General features: G+C 51.7%; 1 protein-coding gene across 2 annotated transcripts in view; it reads right to left on the bottom strand.

Moving 5' to 3' along the window:
• Window positions 1-2,287, bottom strand: part of LIMA1 (LIM domain and actin binding 1) — a 29,290-nt gene extending 27,003 nt beyond the window's left edge. For both annotated transcript variants that reach the window (XM_065043608.1, XM_065043607.1), the window contains exon 1: window positions 2,157-2,287. The gene's annotated coding sequence lies outside the window, so the exon portion shown is untranslated. The remainder of the gene's footprint in view (window positions 1-2,156) is intronic.
• Between the last annotated feature and the right edge of the window lie 11,347 nt (window positions 2,288-13,634).

The following is a 13,634-nucleotide window of genomic DNA, read 5'->3' on the forward strand; positions in this document are numbered from 1 at the left end:
AGCACCTTAAGATGACTTAAGAACAGTCAAACGTAGGAAAAGAACACATTTCTGGAATGCGGCTGCTCAGAAATGACAAAGACTCGGGATTCTGTAACGCCTCAGCCCAGAAGAATTTGGCTGCGGGAAGAACTGAGCTGTGGCAAGCGGCATCTCGCTGGCTCCGAGTCCCAGCGGTTCCCTCCCCGCTGCTGCAGACAACACGGAGACGTCGTTGTCCTGGGGGTACAGCAGGAGAATGAGACCTTCTCTACCATTCCGTAATTCACCTGATGTCACGGAGAGAATGCCACGCCGTGCTAGCGTGTTCTTTCGAGACAGCGATTTAGATGGTGCTTTTAGATGTACAGGTTGAAGTATCGTGGCAAATGAGAAAAATCACGCTGGATTTTCGTGGTGATGTTGAAACACGCTGGAACTCATCGGTGTTACAGTTCCAGCTGCAGCTTCAGACCCGCATCTCCCGCTCCGGGCGGTCCCTGAAGTGCTGCCCCTTCCCACGGGCACGAGAAACTCGGATGCTTTCTGAAATTCAGCCTTTAGCACCAAGTTCCCCTCGTCTGTGAAGCTGCAAACTCTCCATGTGGCTGCCTTAAAATAGTTATCGACCCGTGCCAACTGCACAACGATCACCCGCAAAGCAAAAGCATCTCATTAGAATATAAGAGGAGCGTGCAATTGTCTCCCTTTTTAAAAAGCATGTTGCACATGGAAACAAACGAGCATTTCTATGATTACAGGACGCCGTCCCTAGTGGGGATACCCAGCAGCAAGCATTTAGCATACGGATTTAATAAAGCCACAGAAATACATAGAGATTACAGAAAGAATTTACTTCTGAAAAATACGTCCCCATTCAAAAGAAAATCTGAATCAGCTGTGTAATGCTACCGTTTAAACTCTGCTTTATCATTAATCTTGAGCCAACAACGGATCACCTGGAGCCCCACTCTGCAGTTTAAATGGCCTTTGACAACACGGAGCCCGTTCTGATGGGAACAGTCGCAGGGTTTCACTATTCCCTTGGCAGAGATAACAGGTCGCTCATTGACACGCACCTTACACGGAAGGACGGCTTCAGTAAAACACCAAGACAACAAAATCCAGTTGAATTGTTCAGAAAATAAGCTGGGTTTGATGCCCAGACATTCCACTGCAGCTCTTTGTGGACGCGTTTTCTCCCCATTGTTTTTGTTCCGTTTCCCTACCATTTTCTCCGCTAAAGCCACATTAAGACAATCAGGCCTGTTTTGGCAAAAAAACCTCTTTATAAAGGCAGCAGCTACTGCTCAGATGTTCAAATGGAAAGTTAAGAAGCATATTTGGAATCTTAGTCACTAGAAAAGACACAAACCAGAACACTGAGATGCCCTGAAACTCGTGCTCCCACATTTTTAGCACCATTCCACATCCTTAGCACTTTCCCCTACGTTCATACTTCCATATTCAAACATCTCTGTCCTTTTTTTGCTGCTTCTTCTGAATAATTTATTCCAATCCATTTCAGGAAATAGTCCTGTATCGTACGTATTAAGATTTAAACGAGGTCATGAGCATCCTGCACATTGCAGGAGGGGACGGAAACCCAGAACAAGGTGTTGAGAGGAGCAGGGCTGTGATTTAACCACAAAACGCACCAAATCTGGTAAGTTTAAGAGTTTAACAGTGGAATAAAACCCCGCATATCTGCATAGGTCTTGAAAGAAGAAGTTTCTATAGGCGCCTGCCCCAGAGTGGTTTATTAGAGGCGGTTAAAGCATCTGCAGGACCCTGTGACAATTCGCGACAACTCCAGAGGCGGCCCCGCATCCCCCCGGCACCGTGAGCACCGGCCGAGCCCTGAAACACCTGACGGGCCCCGCACCGAGCAGCGGCGGGACGGGGCTGTCCGGGCTGTCCCGCCTCGCCCCCCCAGCCCGCGCCAGCCCGCAGAGCCCCGGCGCCCCCCTGCCGGGGGCTGGGGAGGGGGTGCCCGGCTCCGAGCTGCCTCTGCGGCGGGTCGCGGGCTGCGGGCACCGGCACAGCCCGCGGCCCAGCGGGAGCCCCCGGAGGAGATCCCGCTCTGAGCAGCCCCGCACCGACAGGACCCCCCCGTCCCGTCCCGTCCCGTCCCGTCCCCGCCGCCCGGTCGTGTGCCCCCCCCCCACCCCACGCACCTGCGGCGGCCGGAGGCGGGTCCCGCACACCTGTCGCGGCCGAGGCGGTGACTGCCCTCCGCGCCAGCGGCGGCGCTGGGCACCCGCGGCAGCCCCGCCCCCGGCCCCGCCCCGCCGCCTCAGGACACGCCCCCTCGCCGGTGGTCTCTCCATGGCGCATGCGCATCCCCCCACCCTGTCCGTCTCTGCAGCCGCTTCCCGCCCTTTTCACGGCCGCGCTGAGGGGGCGGCTACTCGAGGCCGAGGCCGCTGGGGGAGAGCGGGGGTCTGTGCCCTTCTCGCTCCCCGCTCCGTGCTGCGGTGTCCTGGCAGTTTGTATGTACAGCCCTGAGCACACGAGGGTGGGTTGGGGGCCCACGGGCTCCTCCCGAGTTGCTGAGGTGAGGGTGAAGGGGCTCAGGGCAGTGTCTCGTCACCACTGCTGGAAATGGCCACGTGTTCTGGCCTTCCCTGTGATGGGAACTGCTGGGCTGTGAGAACGGGCTGTGTGCTGAGAGGAAGGAATCCCAGAGTGTCAGGAGTCGGAAGGGACCTGGAAAGCTCATCCAGTGCAATCCCCCCATGGAGCAGGAACACCCAGATGAGGTTACACAGGAACCAGGCGGGTTGGAATGTCTGCACAGAAGGAGACTCCACAACCCCCTGGGCAGCCTGGGCCAGGCTCTGCCACCCTCACCAGGAACAAGTTTCTTCTCAGATTTAAGTGGAACCTCCTGTGTTCCAGTTTGCACCCATTGCCCCTTGTCCTGTCACTGGTTGTCACCAGAAGAGCCTGGCTCCATCCTCCTGACACTCCCCTTTCCATCTTGATCCCCAGGAATGAGTCCCCCCTCAGTCTCCTCTTGTCCAGCTCCAGAGCCCCAGCTCCCTCAGCCTTTCCTCACACGGGAGATGCTCCACTCCCTCCAGCATCTTGGTGGCTGCGCTGGACTCTCTGCAGCAGTTCCCTGTCCTGCTGGAACTGAGGGGCCACAGCTGGACACAAGATTCCAGGTGTGGTCTCCCCAGGGCAGAGCAGAGGGGCAGGAGAACCTCTCTGACCTACTGACCACCCCCTTCTAACCCACCCCAGGTCCCATTGGCTTCCTGGCCACAAGGGCCAGTGCTGGCTCATGGTCACCCTGCTGTCCCCAGGACCCCCAGTCTCTTCTGCCCGTGCTGGGTTCCCCTGCAGAGTTGGTTTGTTTGGAAACAAGAAAAGGGTTTTCAGCAGCCAAGCGAGATAACCTGCATTCCTGAGATGCTGGAAAGTTTGTGTATCTTCGTTAGCGTGACACGAGTGCTTGCTCTCCAGCCAGCGCTGCAGCTCCTCGAGATGTTTATCTGACAAGTGAACTTTCAGGAACAGCTTTAGGTGTTTCATTTTATTTCTATGTTATTCGTAATGTGTAAAGTACTGACTTACTAAGTTTAAAAGCAGGTAATTGGTGCTGTAGCTCAGTCTCCCTGCTGCTGTTAATCAGGCCAAGAGTTTAACGTGGCCTTTGTCAGACCCACAGTTTGTGTATCCTTTGAGCTATGTGGAATTCCCAGCCTGTTCTGTGCTGTGGAGCAGCTAAAGTGACCAGTTAAAATTAACGCACTGCTCTCGCTTTCATGGCAGTCTCAGCACTGGCATGTGAAATTCACTCATTCCAGTAACAAGCCCGAATTTTGGCCCAGAAAATACATAAACTTTGTAAGTACAGGCGTTGTGGCTTAAACAAACAGCAGAGCGACCCGTGTGCGGGAGCTATGTCCAGGTGGAGCAGATGGGACACTGTTATTAGGGCATGTCAGATAAACTTACGTGTGCTGTTATTAAACGCGTGACTCGTACAGGAAATGGCGTGTTTATCTGGGTTAGTGAGCAGGACAGCCCAGTTGGATTCTCCTGCTGGAGCAGAGGAACCCGCTGCCGTTTCAGACCCCTCAGCTGCCCGGGACATCGGCACTGGACCGGAACACCACGGCACATCTAAATGACACCAGACACCGGTGTTTAGGCAGCTTTAGCAAGACATTCCTGCTCTACCGCCGCGCAGCCTCATCCACAGAAATGCTGCAGTGATTTAAGGGTTACAGAGAAAATATTATTTCAATAGTAAGTTTCTCCCCAAGGAAAACTACCCTCACTATTTTTCCCCAAATCCTAGTTTTCTGAATGTGACTTGATCGTTATATGGAATAAGTTGACATTTTGACCTGCAATATATTTCATTTTGTATATGGTTACAACCTGTGGACAGGAACTTCCAACATAAGGCATTATTCACTCAGAGAAAGGAAGAACACACTTCAATTGGTGATATCTTTAAAACGCTGGAAAATATTTTCTTAAATATATGACTCTATATTGAATTAAATGAAATATGTAAAACTACATCTAATAGTTCCATGCAGCACAATTGCCATTAACGTAATTATTCTTACTATTTTTCCATATGCCGAAAATCAGACAAAAATGATCATTTTGAGTGTTGCATATATATGATGGGGTAATTATTTGGAAATATTGGCAATACAAAATATACTGCAGTAGGGCCTGGAAGTTTAATTATCCAAATATCAAGGATAAAATGCTGCATCTCAGGACTTATGTACATCACAGCAGCTCACAGGTTGCTAATCAAAAACAGTGACCAATGATAACATAGAAAACAAAATAAACTGTACGTTAAAGATAAAGGAAGCGTCTGTGCTTCCTCAGCCCTGCGGCGTCTGGCTGTGCTGGTTTCGGGAGAGCTCGCATGGATCTGCATGTGGGATCGGTGTCTGAACGAGGCCTTGCACACCACAGCATGGACGGGCTGAGCGGGAGATGAGAAACAGTGAGAAGATACTGCGTTGCCTTAATTAATTGTGTGTAAGGATTTGGGGATTTAATTCAGAATGTGAAAAACATCCTTGTGGGTCAGGCCCATGGCACCTCGAGCCACGTAGCCTGTCTGTGGTGGTGGCAACAAGGGATGCTGTTTGGGCAAGCACGTGAGCTGGGGTGCTGGTGCTGTTCTGTTTGCCTCTTTGGCACCCTGAATGGAGCAGAGATGTTACAGGGTGTGTCTGTGCCCCTTCAGCAGCTGTTTATGGACCTGTTGCTTGGGAATTTATGTAGAATCACAGAATCTTTTTGGTTGGAAAAGCCCCTCAAGATCATGGAGTCCAACCATAACCCACCCCCGGCACTGCCCCATGTCCTGAGAACCTCATGTCCGTCTGTCCAGCCCTCCAGGGATGGTGACTCCAGCACTGCCCTGGGCAGCCTGTTCAATGCCCCACAGCCCTTTGGGGAAGAAATTGTTCCCAGATCCAACCTCAACCTCCCCTGGTGCAACTTGAGGTTGTTTCCTCTTTTCCTAACCCCCTTTAAACTTAAATTATCTCTACAGTCTTTTGTGACACTAAGTTCCAGACTTGTGTTGAAAACTGGTTTAAACTAATCTTGTAGTTTCTAAGCGTGCCTCCCCGTTCTTCTGTAGCAGGATTCTGTGAATATCGAGTCTGCATTCATTTCTCCTGCCGTCCTGACTTTGTAAACCTCAGTAAGATCCTCCTCAGCCACTTTCTTAATCAGAGAGTCCCAGCCTTTCCGATTTCTCCTTATTAAGGCAGCTCATCGCTCCCCTCCTCTGCACCTTCTGGACTCCATCGCGTTCTTCTTGAGCAGCTGAGGATTTGTCACGGCAGCGAGGGCTTTGGCCTCACCTCGGTGTTTGTGGCCAAAGCAGCTGACGGTCACCGGGCTTTTGCGGCCGCTGTCGCGCCCTGAGCCGGCGGCTTCAGAGACAGGTCAGTGACGATGCCCCGATCGCTTTCCGGAGTGGCAGCTGACAGCTCTGAGCTCATTGCTGCTTTAAAATGTGTTTCCTGGTGGTTTGCTAAGAGGTTGTTGTGAATTGCAGGTATAAAGGGTGACAGGTCAATAAGATATGAACAGCCTGTTCCGGGAAATAATCTCAGGTATAATTATTAACACATTTATAGTGTTTATTTCTTTCAAGGGATGGCTTCTTTCCTAGTGCTACTCCTAGATCAACAGATTGCAACTCCCCTAGTAGATTTATACCAGAGTGGGAAATTCAAAGAAGTATTTTCTGTCTTCTCAGTCCTCCCTTTCGGATGTTTCATCTGCTCCTTGCTGCTGGCGTAGTGGTGCTTCCTGAGGAGTCCACGTTCTCTGGCTGATTCTCCGATTGTTGGGGTGGCCGAACTTCCTACACAAGAGGCCCAGGTGGGGTACGGCAGCTGCTGGAGAAACACCATGTGCTGTGGAGAACGCTCAGACACCCATGTGGCTCTTTTCTTTCTTTTATTTTTTGAGATCTCCACCCAACCAGTGAACCTCATGTGACCCCTCCCAACAGCACTACTGCTTTGTTTAATCAGTGATTAAACTGGAATTTTCCTTCCATTTCCCAACACACTCTGTCAGTCCTTACATTCCCCTTTTGTTTCTCAGTAAAGCCAAGGCAGTATAGAAGTACAACCACCATGGCATAACGTCACTAAGGAGGTATCACGCATCCGTATGAGATGTGGCGACGTGTCTCTTAAATCTAAATTACTGCCCAAGTGCCACTGCCAGGCCCTGGAGCCATTTCTGAGCTCTGTTCAGACAGGTCCCATTGCTCCTTCCAACAGCACGTGTGTCACCTCCACCAGGAAGAACGAAACCTGAACTCTGCTATCCTACAACAGCACCACAGGTTTTCACTGCAGGTTTTTTCCATGTTTTCCATTTAAAATATATTTCTTGTTTTCTAATCACCAGTGAGTGCAGAGCTGGATATCACGTAATGATTCCCTGAGCTCAAGAACAGTTAACTTTGACCCCCATTCTTGTCTAATTAGAGTTAGGCTTGCTTTGCCCCCGCATCTTCCTACTCGGTAGCGTTTCGTTTTGCTGTCAGTTTGAATGCTCGCGTACTTTGTGTCGTGAGATCTTTCTCTGGCTCTTCCCACTTTGGGTATCCTGAATAATTTTGTAACCTCAGTAAACTTGGACATTTCATTGTTCACCTCTTTTCCCAGCTCGTCAATGACCCTATTGTACAATTCAGGTCTTGGTACAGGTGTGTGCTTTATTATAGCACTACGTGTTGGAGGCTTATGAAACAAAAGCTGCTGTTCTGATGAAGGAATCCCAACCTCCAGCACAGCAACACTGTTTTCTAGCGGTACCAGCTTCATCTCTCCCCCATGTGTCGCAAACCCCTCTTTGTTAGCCGGTAACTTTAACCAGGCAGTTGCTCACTGTGAGCTCTTTCATTCTCAGACACTCACAGTTGCTTCTTTTTCTTGAATTACAGAATGCGTTCAGCCCTCTTGGGGACTGAGAGAGATATTGGATCCACCTGCTGAACGCAGTTATGGATTTCTTCCCTTTTGTGTGCATTTCAGGTTATTGTAAAGGCGACAAATGGAAGGGATGGATAGATTTCCTGCAGGATGGATGTTCCCTGTGGGACAAAGCCAGAACTGACTCGTTCTCGTAGAGCCCTTTCCTGGCAGCTTGTGGCACCGGTGGTTGGAGCTCTGGCCTTCGGAGCCTGTAAACCTGGGTTCCAACCCAAGAGGTTCTACGGGGCAGCCCTCAAACCGGTGAGTAATTCTTCACCACTAATCTGGTGGTTTGGGTTTGCATCTCCCTGATTAGCACTCATTAGGTGACTCTTGCATTAATAGAAGTTCAGGAAGTACCATCCTCACTTTACAATGGGCGAGGTGAGGAACAGGAATCTGAAATTGCTGTTGAGTAAGCAGTGCCAGAGCTGGGGCTGAAGTCTGGGGTCCTAGCCCTACCTTTTGGGCATTAGATGCTCTTTCTCACCGAGACAGTTTAAATGTTCTTGGGAAGAAGAATGAGAGATGGAGGAGGAGAGCAAAAACACAGGCGGCTCCGCTGTGCTCGTTTGGAGATCATTGATAACAATATTTGCCAAACAACTAATTAGTTTTTCCTTATTTATGGTGTCAATTTATCTTCCTGAGTTGGTGTTCGCAGCAAAGTGCAGGGCTGGGGAGACAAACTGCTTAATGCCACTGGTTTTATCCATCTCTTTCCTGGAGTTTATCAGATGTTTTCAGGCCCTTTGGACTTAATTGACTTTGGAAAGGCGCAATTTCTGACCTGACCGCTGAGGTTCTGTCACCACCGCAGCTTCTGGCGAAGCAAAACGTCTCCTGCCAGAAGCCAACGAGTCTCAGATGCCTTTTGCTAAATCGGGGGTTTCTGGTGGAGTTAAACATTAACATCCTGCACAGCTCCCATGTGTTCAAGGTCCAAGCGGGAAGCGGTGCTGAGTCAGCCTGGCAGCCGCGTTTCCTGCTCCAGCTCTGACCTGCGTGATTCACTCGCTCCTCCTCTCTGCCTGGAAGTCTTAGTCCTGATGGACCCGTGACAAGGCGGCAGAGGGACATTTCAGCTACTTTGCACCGCACCATCGGAGATCAGCGCCTGATAACCTCATACCCGGCTGGGTTTCCTGCCTGGCCTACAAGGAATCTTGGTGCAACAAGAAGGGAAACTCCTGGGTACCAAAAACCACCCCTGAGCTGCAGGAGAGTTTCCTTCAGCTGTTAAAGCCACCACGCTCATGCCATGGCAGGGCCGTGCTCCTTCCCGGCAGCGCTGGGCTGGGAATTCACAGGGCAGCTGCTTCTTGTCTTGCTGTTCCCTGCGCAGATTGCTTTTACACAGGCACTTTAAAGAGAAACGTAAATCCTGTTAATTGGGGCAGTTTCAAGAGCGCGGCCCAGTCGCAGGAAGGAGGGCGGGCAGAGTGGAGAGCTGGTTTATTGAATTTTATTGCCACAGTCCATACGCTCTGGCCCTGCCAAGTGTTTGGGTGTAACCGGAGTGTGACATGGGCTGCCCCTGGGAGCTGCAGCTCGGTGCTGTTCGCCTGCGCTGAACTGGGTTGGAACGAGACCCAGCGACCGCTGCTCCTCAGCTCAGAGGCTGCCCGAGGCACCCACCCCACGCTGGTGGGACTTAATTTTGCCTGGAAAGCAAATCTTTTACTCCAGCATCGATGGAAGTTTGTGAAAACGCGACTGCACAATCTCTGCTGAGCTCAGACCTAGAAATGGAGCCAAAAGTCTGGCTGGCTTTGGATAAAACTTCACTGTGGTTACAGGCGTCAGGGGATCTTGTGATGGTGCAGCTGATCTTTCCAACATCCAGCGTTCTTGCTTTAGGCTTCTCCTGCTGCACAATAACACGTTTAGAGTTCAAAACATTGTCTCCTTGCTCGGGTTGTCATTATTGATACCAGAATTATCGGTCAGGAGGTGCTGATGAAACTCCTCTGCCTATGTTCCTGATTCTCCCAGGCTTCTTCCCAGCGTGCCAGCACATCCACAAAGCCTTCAGCATCCTCAGCAGAGGGATTTCTAAACAGAAACAGCTTCTCCCTCCAGCACAAAGGCGCTCGCTCGCCTTCCTGCTCAGGCCAGCGTGCCACGTCTGTCTGTTCCTCAAGTGGTGGCTTCTCAGTCCAGTGAATTAAGAGGGGAAATCAGGTCTAAGCTGGACTCGGCCCCTTTGAGACGTGTTGACAGAGAAATGTATGCCTTGAAACTGCTTGAAAAGAACTCCAGGGAGGGAGGAGAGCAGGGAAGTGTCGGTTGTGAGCTGCTGCCCTCTCCCGAGATCTCCTCCTGCCAGGAGCGCGGCCCCAGCTCTGCCGCGACCTCGGGACTGGCGGGCACAGAGTCAGCTGCTCTGCCGCAGGGTTCGTCCTCTGGACAGATGAAAGGAAAGTGGTTTGGGGTCCAAACGAATCTCATGGCTTTGGAGAAGAATTAAAGCCAGATGTTTCCAGCAGGCCTGCTGAGACCAGTCTTTGCTGACATCTTTACCAAGGAGGCCCAGGCTGTGGCTGCAGAGCTCCATGCTGGGAACACCCTGTCACCCCAGAGGCTCCGCTGGTTGCTGGAGGCGCTGCTGTCCGGCAGAGCCGCGGCACAGCCAGTGCTGCCAGCTCAATAGCTATTCAGCGTTTAAAAATGGTTATTCCTTGCTGCTAATGGTGACGGCAGCAAGAGTATAGTAACCAGAGCAGAGCACCTTTGGATGACAAAAGGTGGCGCAGAGCCGGGGTCAGCTCTCATTTTAGACACAACGCTGTGTGTCGTGGTTAACGGAGCCCAGAACATCATCCCTGTCCCAGGCCGGAGCTTGGACAGACTGACAGACAGGAAAAGCTTTTGCTGCCCAGAGATTTCATCAGAACCAGAGAGAAGGTGTTTTATTCTTGCATCATGTGGCGTTTGCATTCAGCTGTGCCTGAATTCAGCTAATAACCATTCCGCTGTGGGTAGAACAGAGGTAAAATATTCGGAAAAGGGAAATGGAGTCCTCACTGCAGCGCAATCGGGGAGGGAGCAGCGTTTCCCACTTCGCGAGGGAGTAACCAAAACCTCGGGACCGCTGGGTGTGCGGTTCCAGCTCACACCCAGATGTAATTAATCTTTTTGCCAGCGTAGCTGCTCCGGGCTCCCGACTACAATAGGTTTTGCTCTTTTGCATTTGTCAGTCTGCCTGGTGGTGATAACATTCAACTTCTGGCCTCTTAAGGATGAATTCCTGATGCTGTGCCCTCAGCGCTACCTCGAGGTGGAGTTTCCTCTTGCGAAATCAAGCGGGTGCTGAAAATGTCCTGTTGGCTGCGGTGCCTGGGAAAGGCTTTGCTGGCTGGTTTAGGTGGACGTGCCACGGTCATCATGTTCCTCCTGCCCCGTCCCGGCTGCTCGAGAACAGGTGAGATGCCCCTGAGATCCCGTTCGCTGTTTTCTGAGGAGTAAATGATACATTCAGAAGGTACACTCAAAGCAAGCAAAAATAAACGGAGCAGAGGAAAGTTAGGCAGCAGGAAATCCCAGTTTTTACTGGCATCCACTCATATCAGATAATTTGACCTGTAACAACAAATAAATCCCAGTGTAGTCCACTTCCCAAAGCTGGCCAAGTGACCACAGTGAGAAAAAGGAGCTTTGTGCCATGCCCTTCGTTTGTTGTCACAATATCACGTCTCGTGTCAGTGTGTGTATCGATTCATTCTGCTCTGGAACATCACGGACAGAAGGCGCAATTGTTTGTGCTGCGATTCAGCCGCGGCTGTCGAGAGCGGCCTCGGGGAGAGGAGCCCGGCCGGACAGCGCGCTGCATGGAGGCCAAGGAAGATGGTTTGTCTTACCACCCTCTTGTAAGTTAACAGTTGATGGTGACTAATGGGAAAGAAACTTCGCCACGGTGTAAACACAAACATGGTTTTAGTTGCCTGCCAGATAGCTATGAACGTTACCTGATTGTAGCGCGTTCTGTGGCTCGAATTGTGTCGCTTCTGCATCGCTCCCGTAGAAAACAGAGAATTATTGTTCCGAAGGGTGAGTTATTCACTAGCTCTATGGACTGGGCTGCCTCTCCAGCCCATCTGCACTCGAAGTGATGGACTGGCCGTGTCTCGCTGATGTCCCTGGCACCCACCGCTTGACACCTCAGTGCAATGGCAGGTCTGGGCAGAACCAGCTTCAGGAAAATTAGCGCTAATTTCCATCCCATCAGGGTCTGGCTGCAGGATCCTGAGCTCGCACAGGATACCCTGCCACGCAGCAGGGCCCAAAATGAAGCTCAGAACTATTCTGTGCCGCGTTTTCTCTATTGCTTTGATATCTCCGGTTAAAGCAATGGGCACGCTAAAAATTAATGAGCAGATTTGGAGATAAAGAGCTCTGTAAAACAGGGATAATACTTAACTGCTTCACAGGGGGCGTGAGGATTAACGAGTTAATGTTTGCAAAGTGCTTTGAAGATGAAAAGTGCTCAGTCTGATGGCGTCTGGTGGGTGAAGGAGATGAGAAGGGAGAAGAGGTTCTCGATTCCTTGCTGTAACTACCAGGAACAAGGTTTTGCTAAATGTCACAATAAATAACGATCCAAACTGGTTTTGCTCCACGCTGTCCCTGGCGGTTTGTAGTCGGGTGGCCCCTGGCAGAAGATAAGTTTCCAGAACAGATTCCGCAGTCTGTAATTAGTCACTTCTCATTTATTCTGCTTGAAGTTATTTCTTGGCTTTCTCCTCCTTCACTCGCCTTTCCTTTCGTTCGCGTGTCTCAGACGCTGGTGTGCGAAGCGCCCGCAGGACCTGCCAGCTGGGCCGGCGCTTTGCACTGCGGCTTGTGCCACCGCTCCTAATCTCTTCAGCGGACCCTGATTATTGCGCTGCCTCTCAAACACCCCCAATTTGCTAGAGCGTAATTACAGGGAACGGCGTTAAGCAGCGTCTGGGTTCCCATGGTGGGCAAGCGGCAGAGAGTTGTGGCAACATCGCCCTGATGGGGACTCTGGGGGCTGAAAACTGTGTCCTGCGCCCAAACCAAACCCCCTCTGAAACGTCTTAGTTATTTAACAGAACATTTCTAGATCACCCGAAACCCCTCAACAACCCCGGTTCCCCATAACCGGCTGTAATAAGTTTTGTGGCTCTTGCCCTGTTGCTCTGAAGTGAAATGGTTTCAAAGCTGTTTGGTTTTTTTCCTTGCAGAATCCCCTCTGTTCTCCAGGGCGGGAGCTGAGGCACCAGCGAGCAGGATTCTCGTGTTCAGAGCTTCCGCTGGGTGAGATTTGGCCCTTTCTGCGTCTGTGTGACACCGATCTCAATGTCACTGCAACGTGAATATTAAGCGTGCAAAACACAGAATAAACAGTTCAGGTTCCCACGGGCTCAACCACGAACGTGGAGGTGAGTGAATGTGTTCAGTTTTGGGCCCCTCAGGCCGAGAAAGAGCTTGAGGTGCTGGAGCGAGTGGAGAGAAGGGAACGGAGCTGGTGAGGGGCTGGAGCACAAGTGTGATGGAGCGGCTGAGGGACCTGGGGGTTCAGCTGGAGAACAGGAGCTGAGGGGAGACCTTCTGATCTCTGAACTGCCTGAAAGGAGCTTGGAGCCAGGGGGGTCGGGCTCTGCTCCCCAGGAACAAGCGCCAGGAGCAGAGGAAACGGCCTCAAGTTGCACCAGGGGAGGTTGAGGTTGGATCTGGGGAACAATTTCTTCCCCAAAGGGCTGTGGGGCATTGAACAGGCTGCCCAGGGCAGTGCTGGAGTCACCAGCCCTGGAGGGTTGGACAGACGGACATGAGGTTCTCAGGACATGGGGCAGTGCCGGGGGTGGGGAACGGTTGGACTCGATGATCCTGAGGGGCTTTTCCACCCAAAATGACCGCGTGACGCTGAGATCCGCTCCGTGCCGGCCGCACCGCGCACACCCGGGCACCGGCTCGGCGCTGTCCCCTGCGGGCGGAGCCGGAAAGAGGGAAAATCGGGGGGAAAAAGCCGCCGGGCGGTGTGTGCGCAGTCTGGGAAGGCGCGGGGGGGGGGGGCAGAGAGGCCCGCGTGCTTTTTGTGGAAGAAAAAAGTATTTTAGGTTCTTAAATTCGCAAACCCGAACCCCCAGAGACCCCCAGAACCGCCCCCGCTCCCTGGATCAGCCCATCCCGCCC

The sequence above is a fragment of the Columba livia genome, chromosome 29 (assembly GCF_036013475.1).
Source record: "Columba livia isolate bColLiv1 breed racing homer chromosome 29, bColLiv1.pat.W.v2, whole genome shotgun sequence".
Taxonomy (NCBI): domain Eukaryota; kingdom Metazoa; phylum Chordata; class Aves; order Columbiformes; family Columbidae; genus Columba; species Columba livia.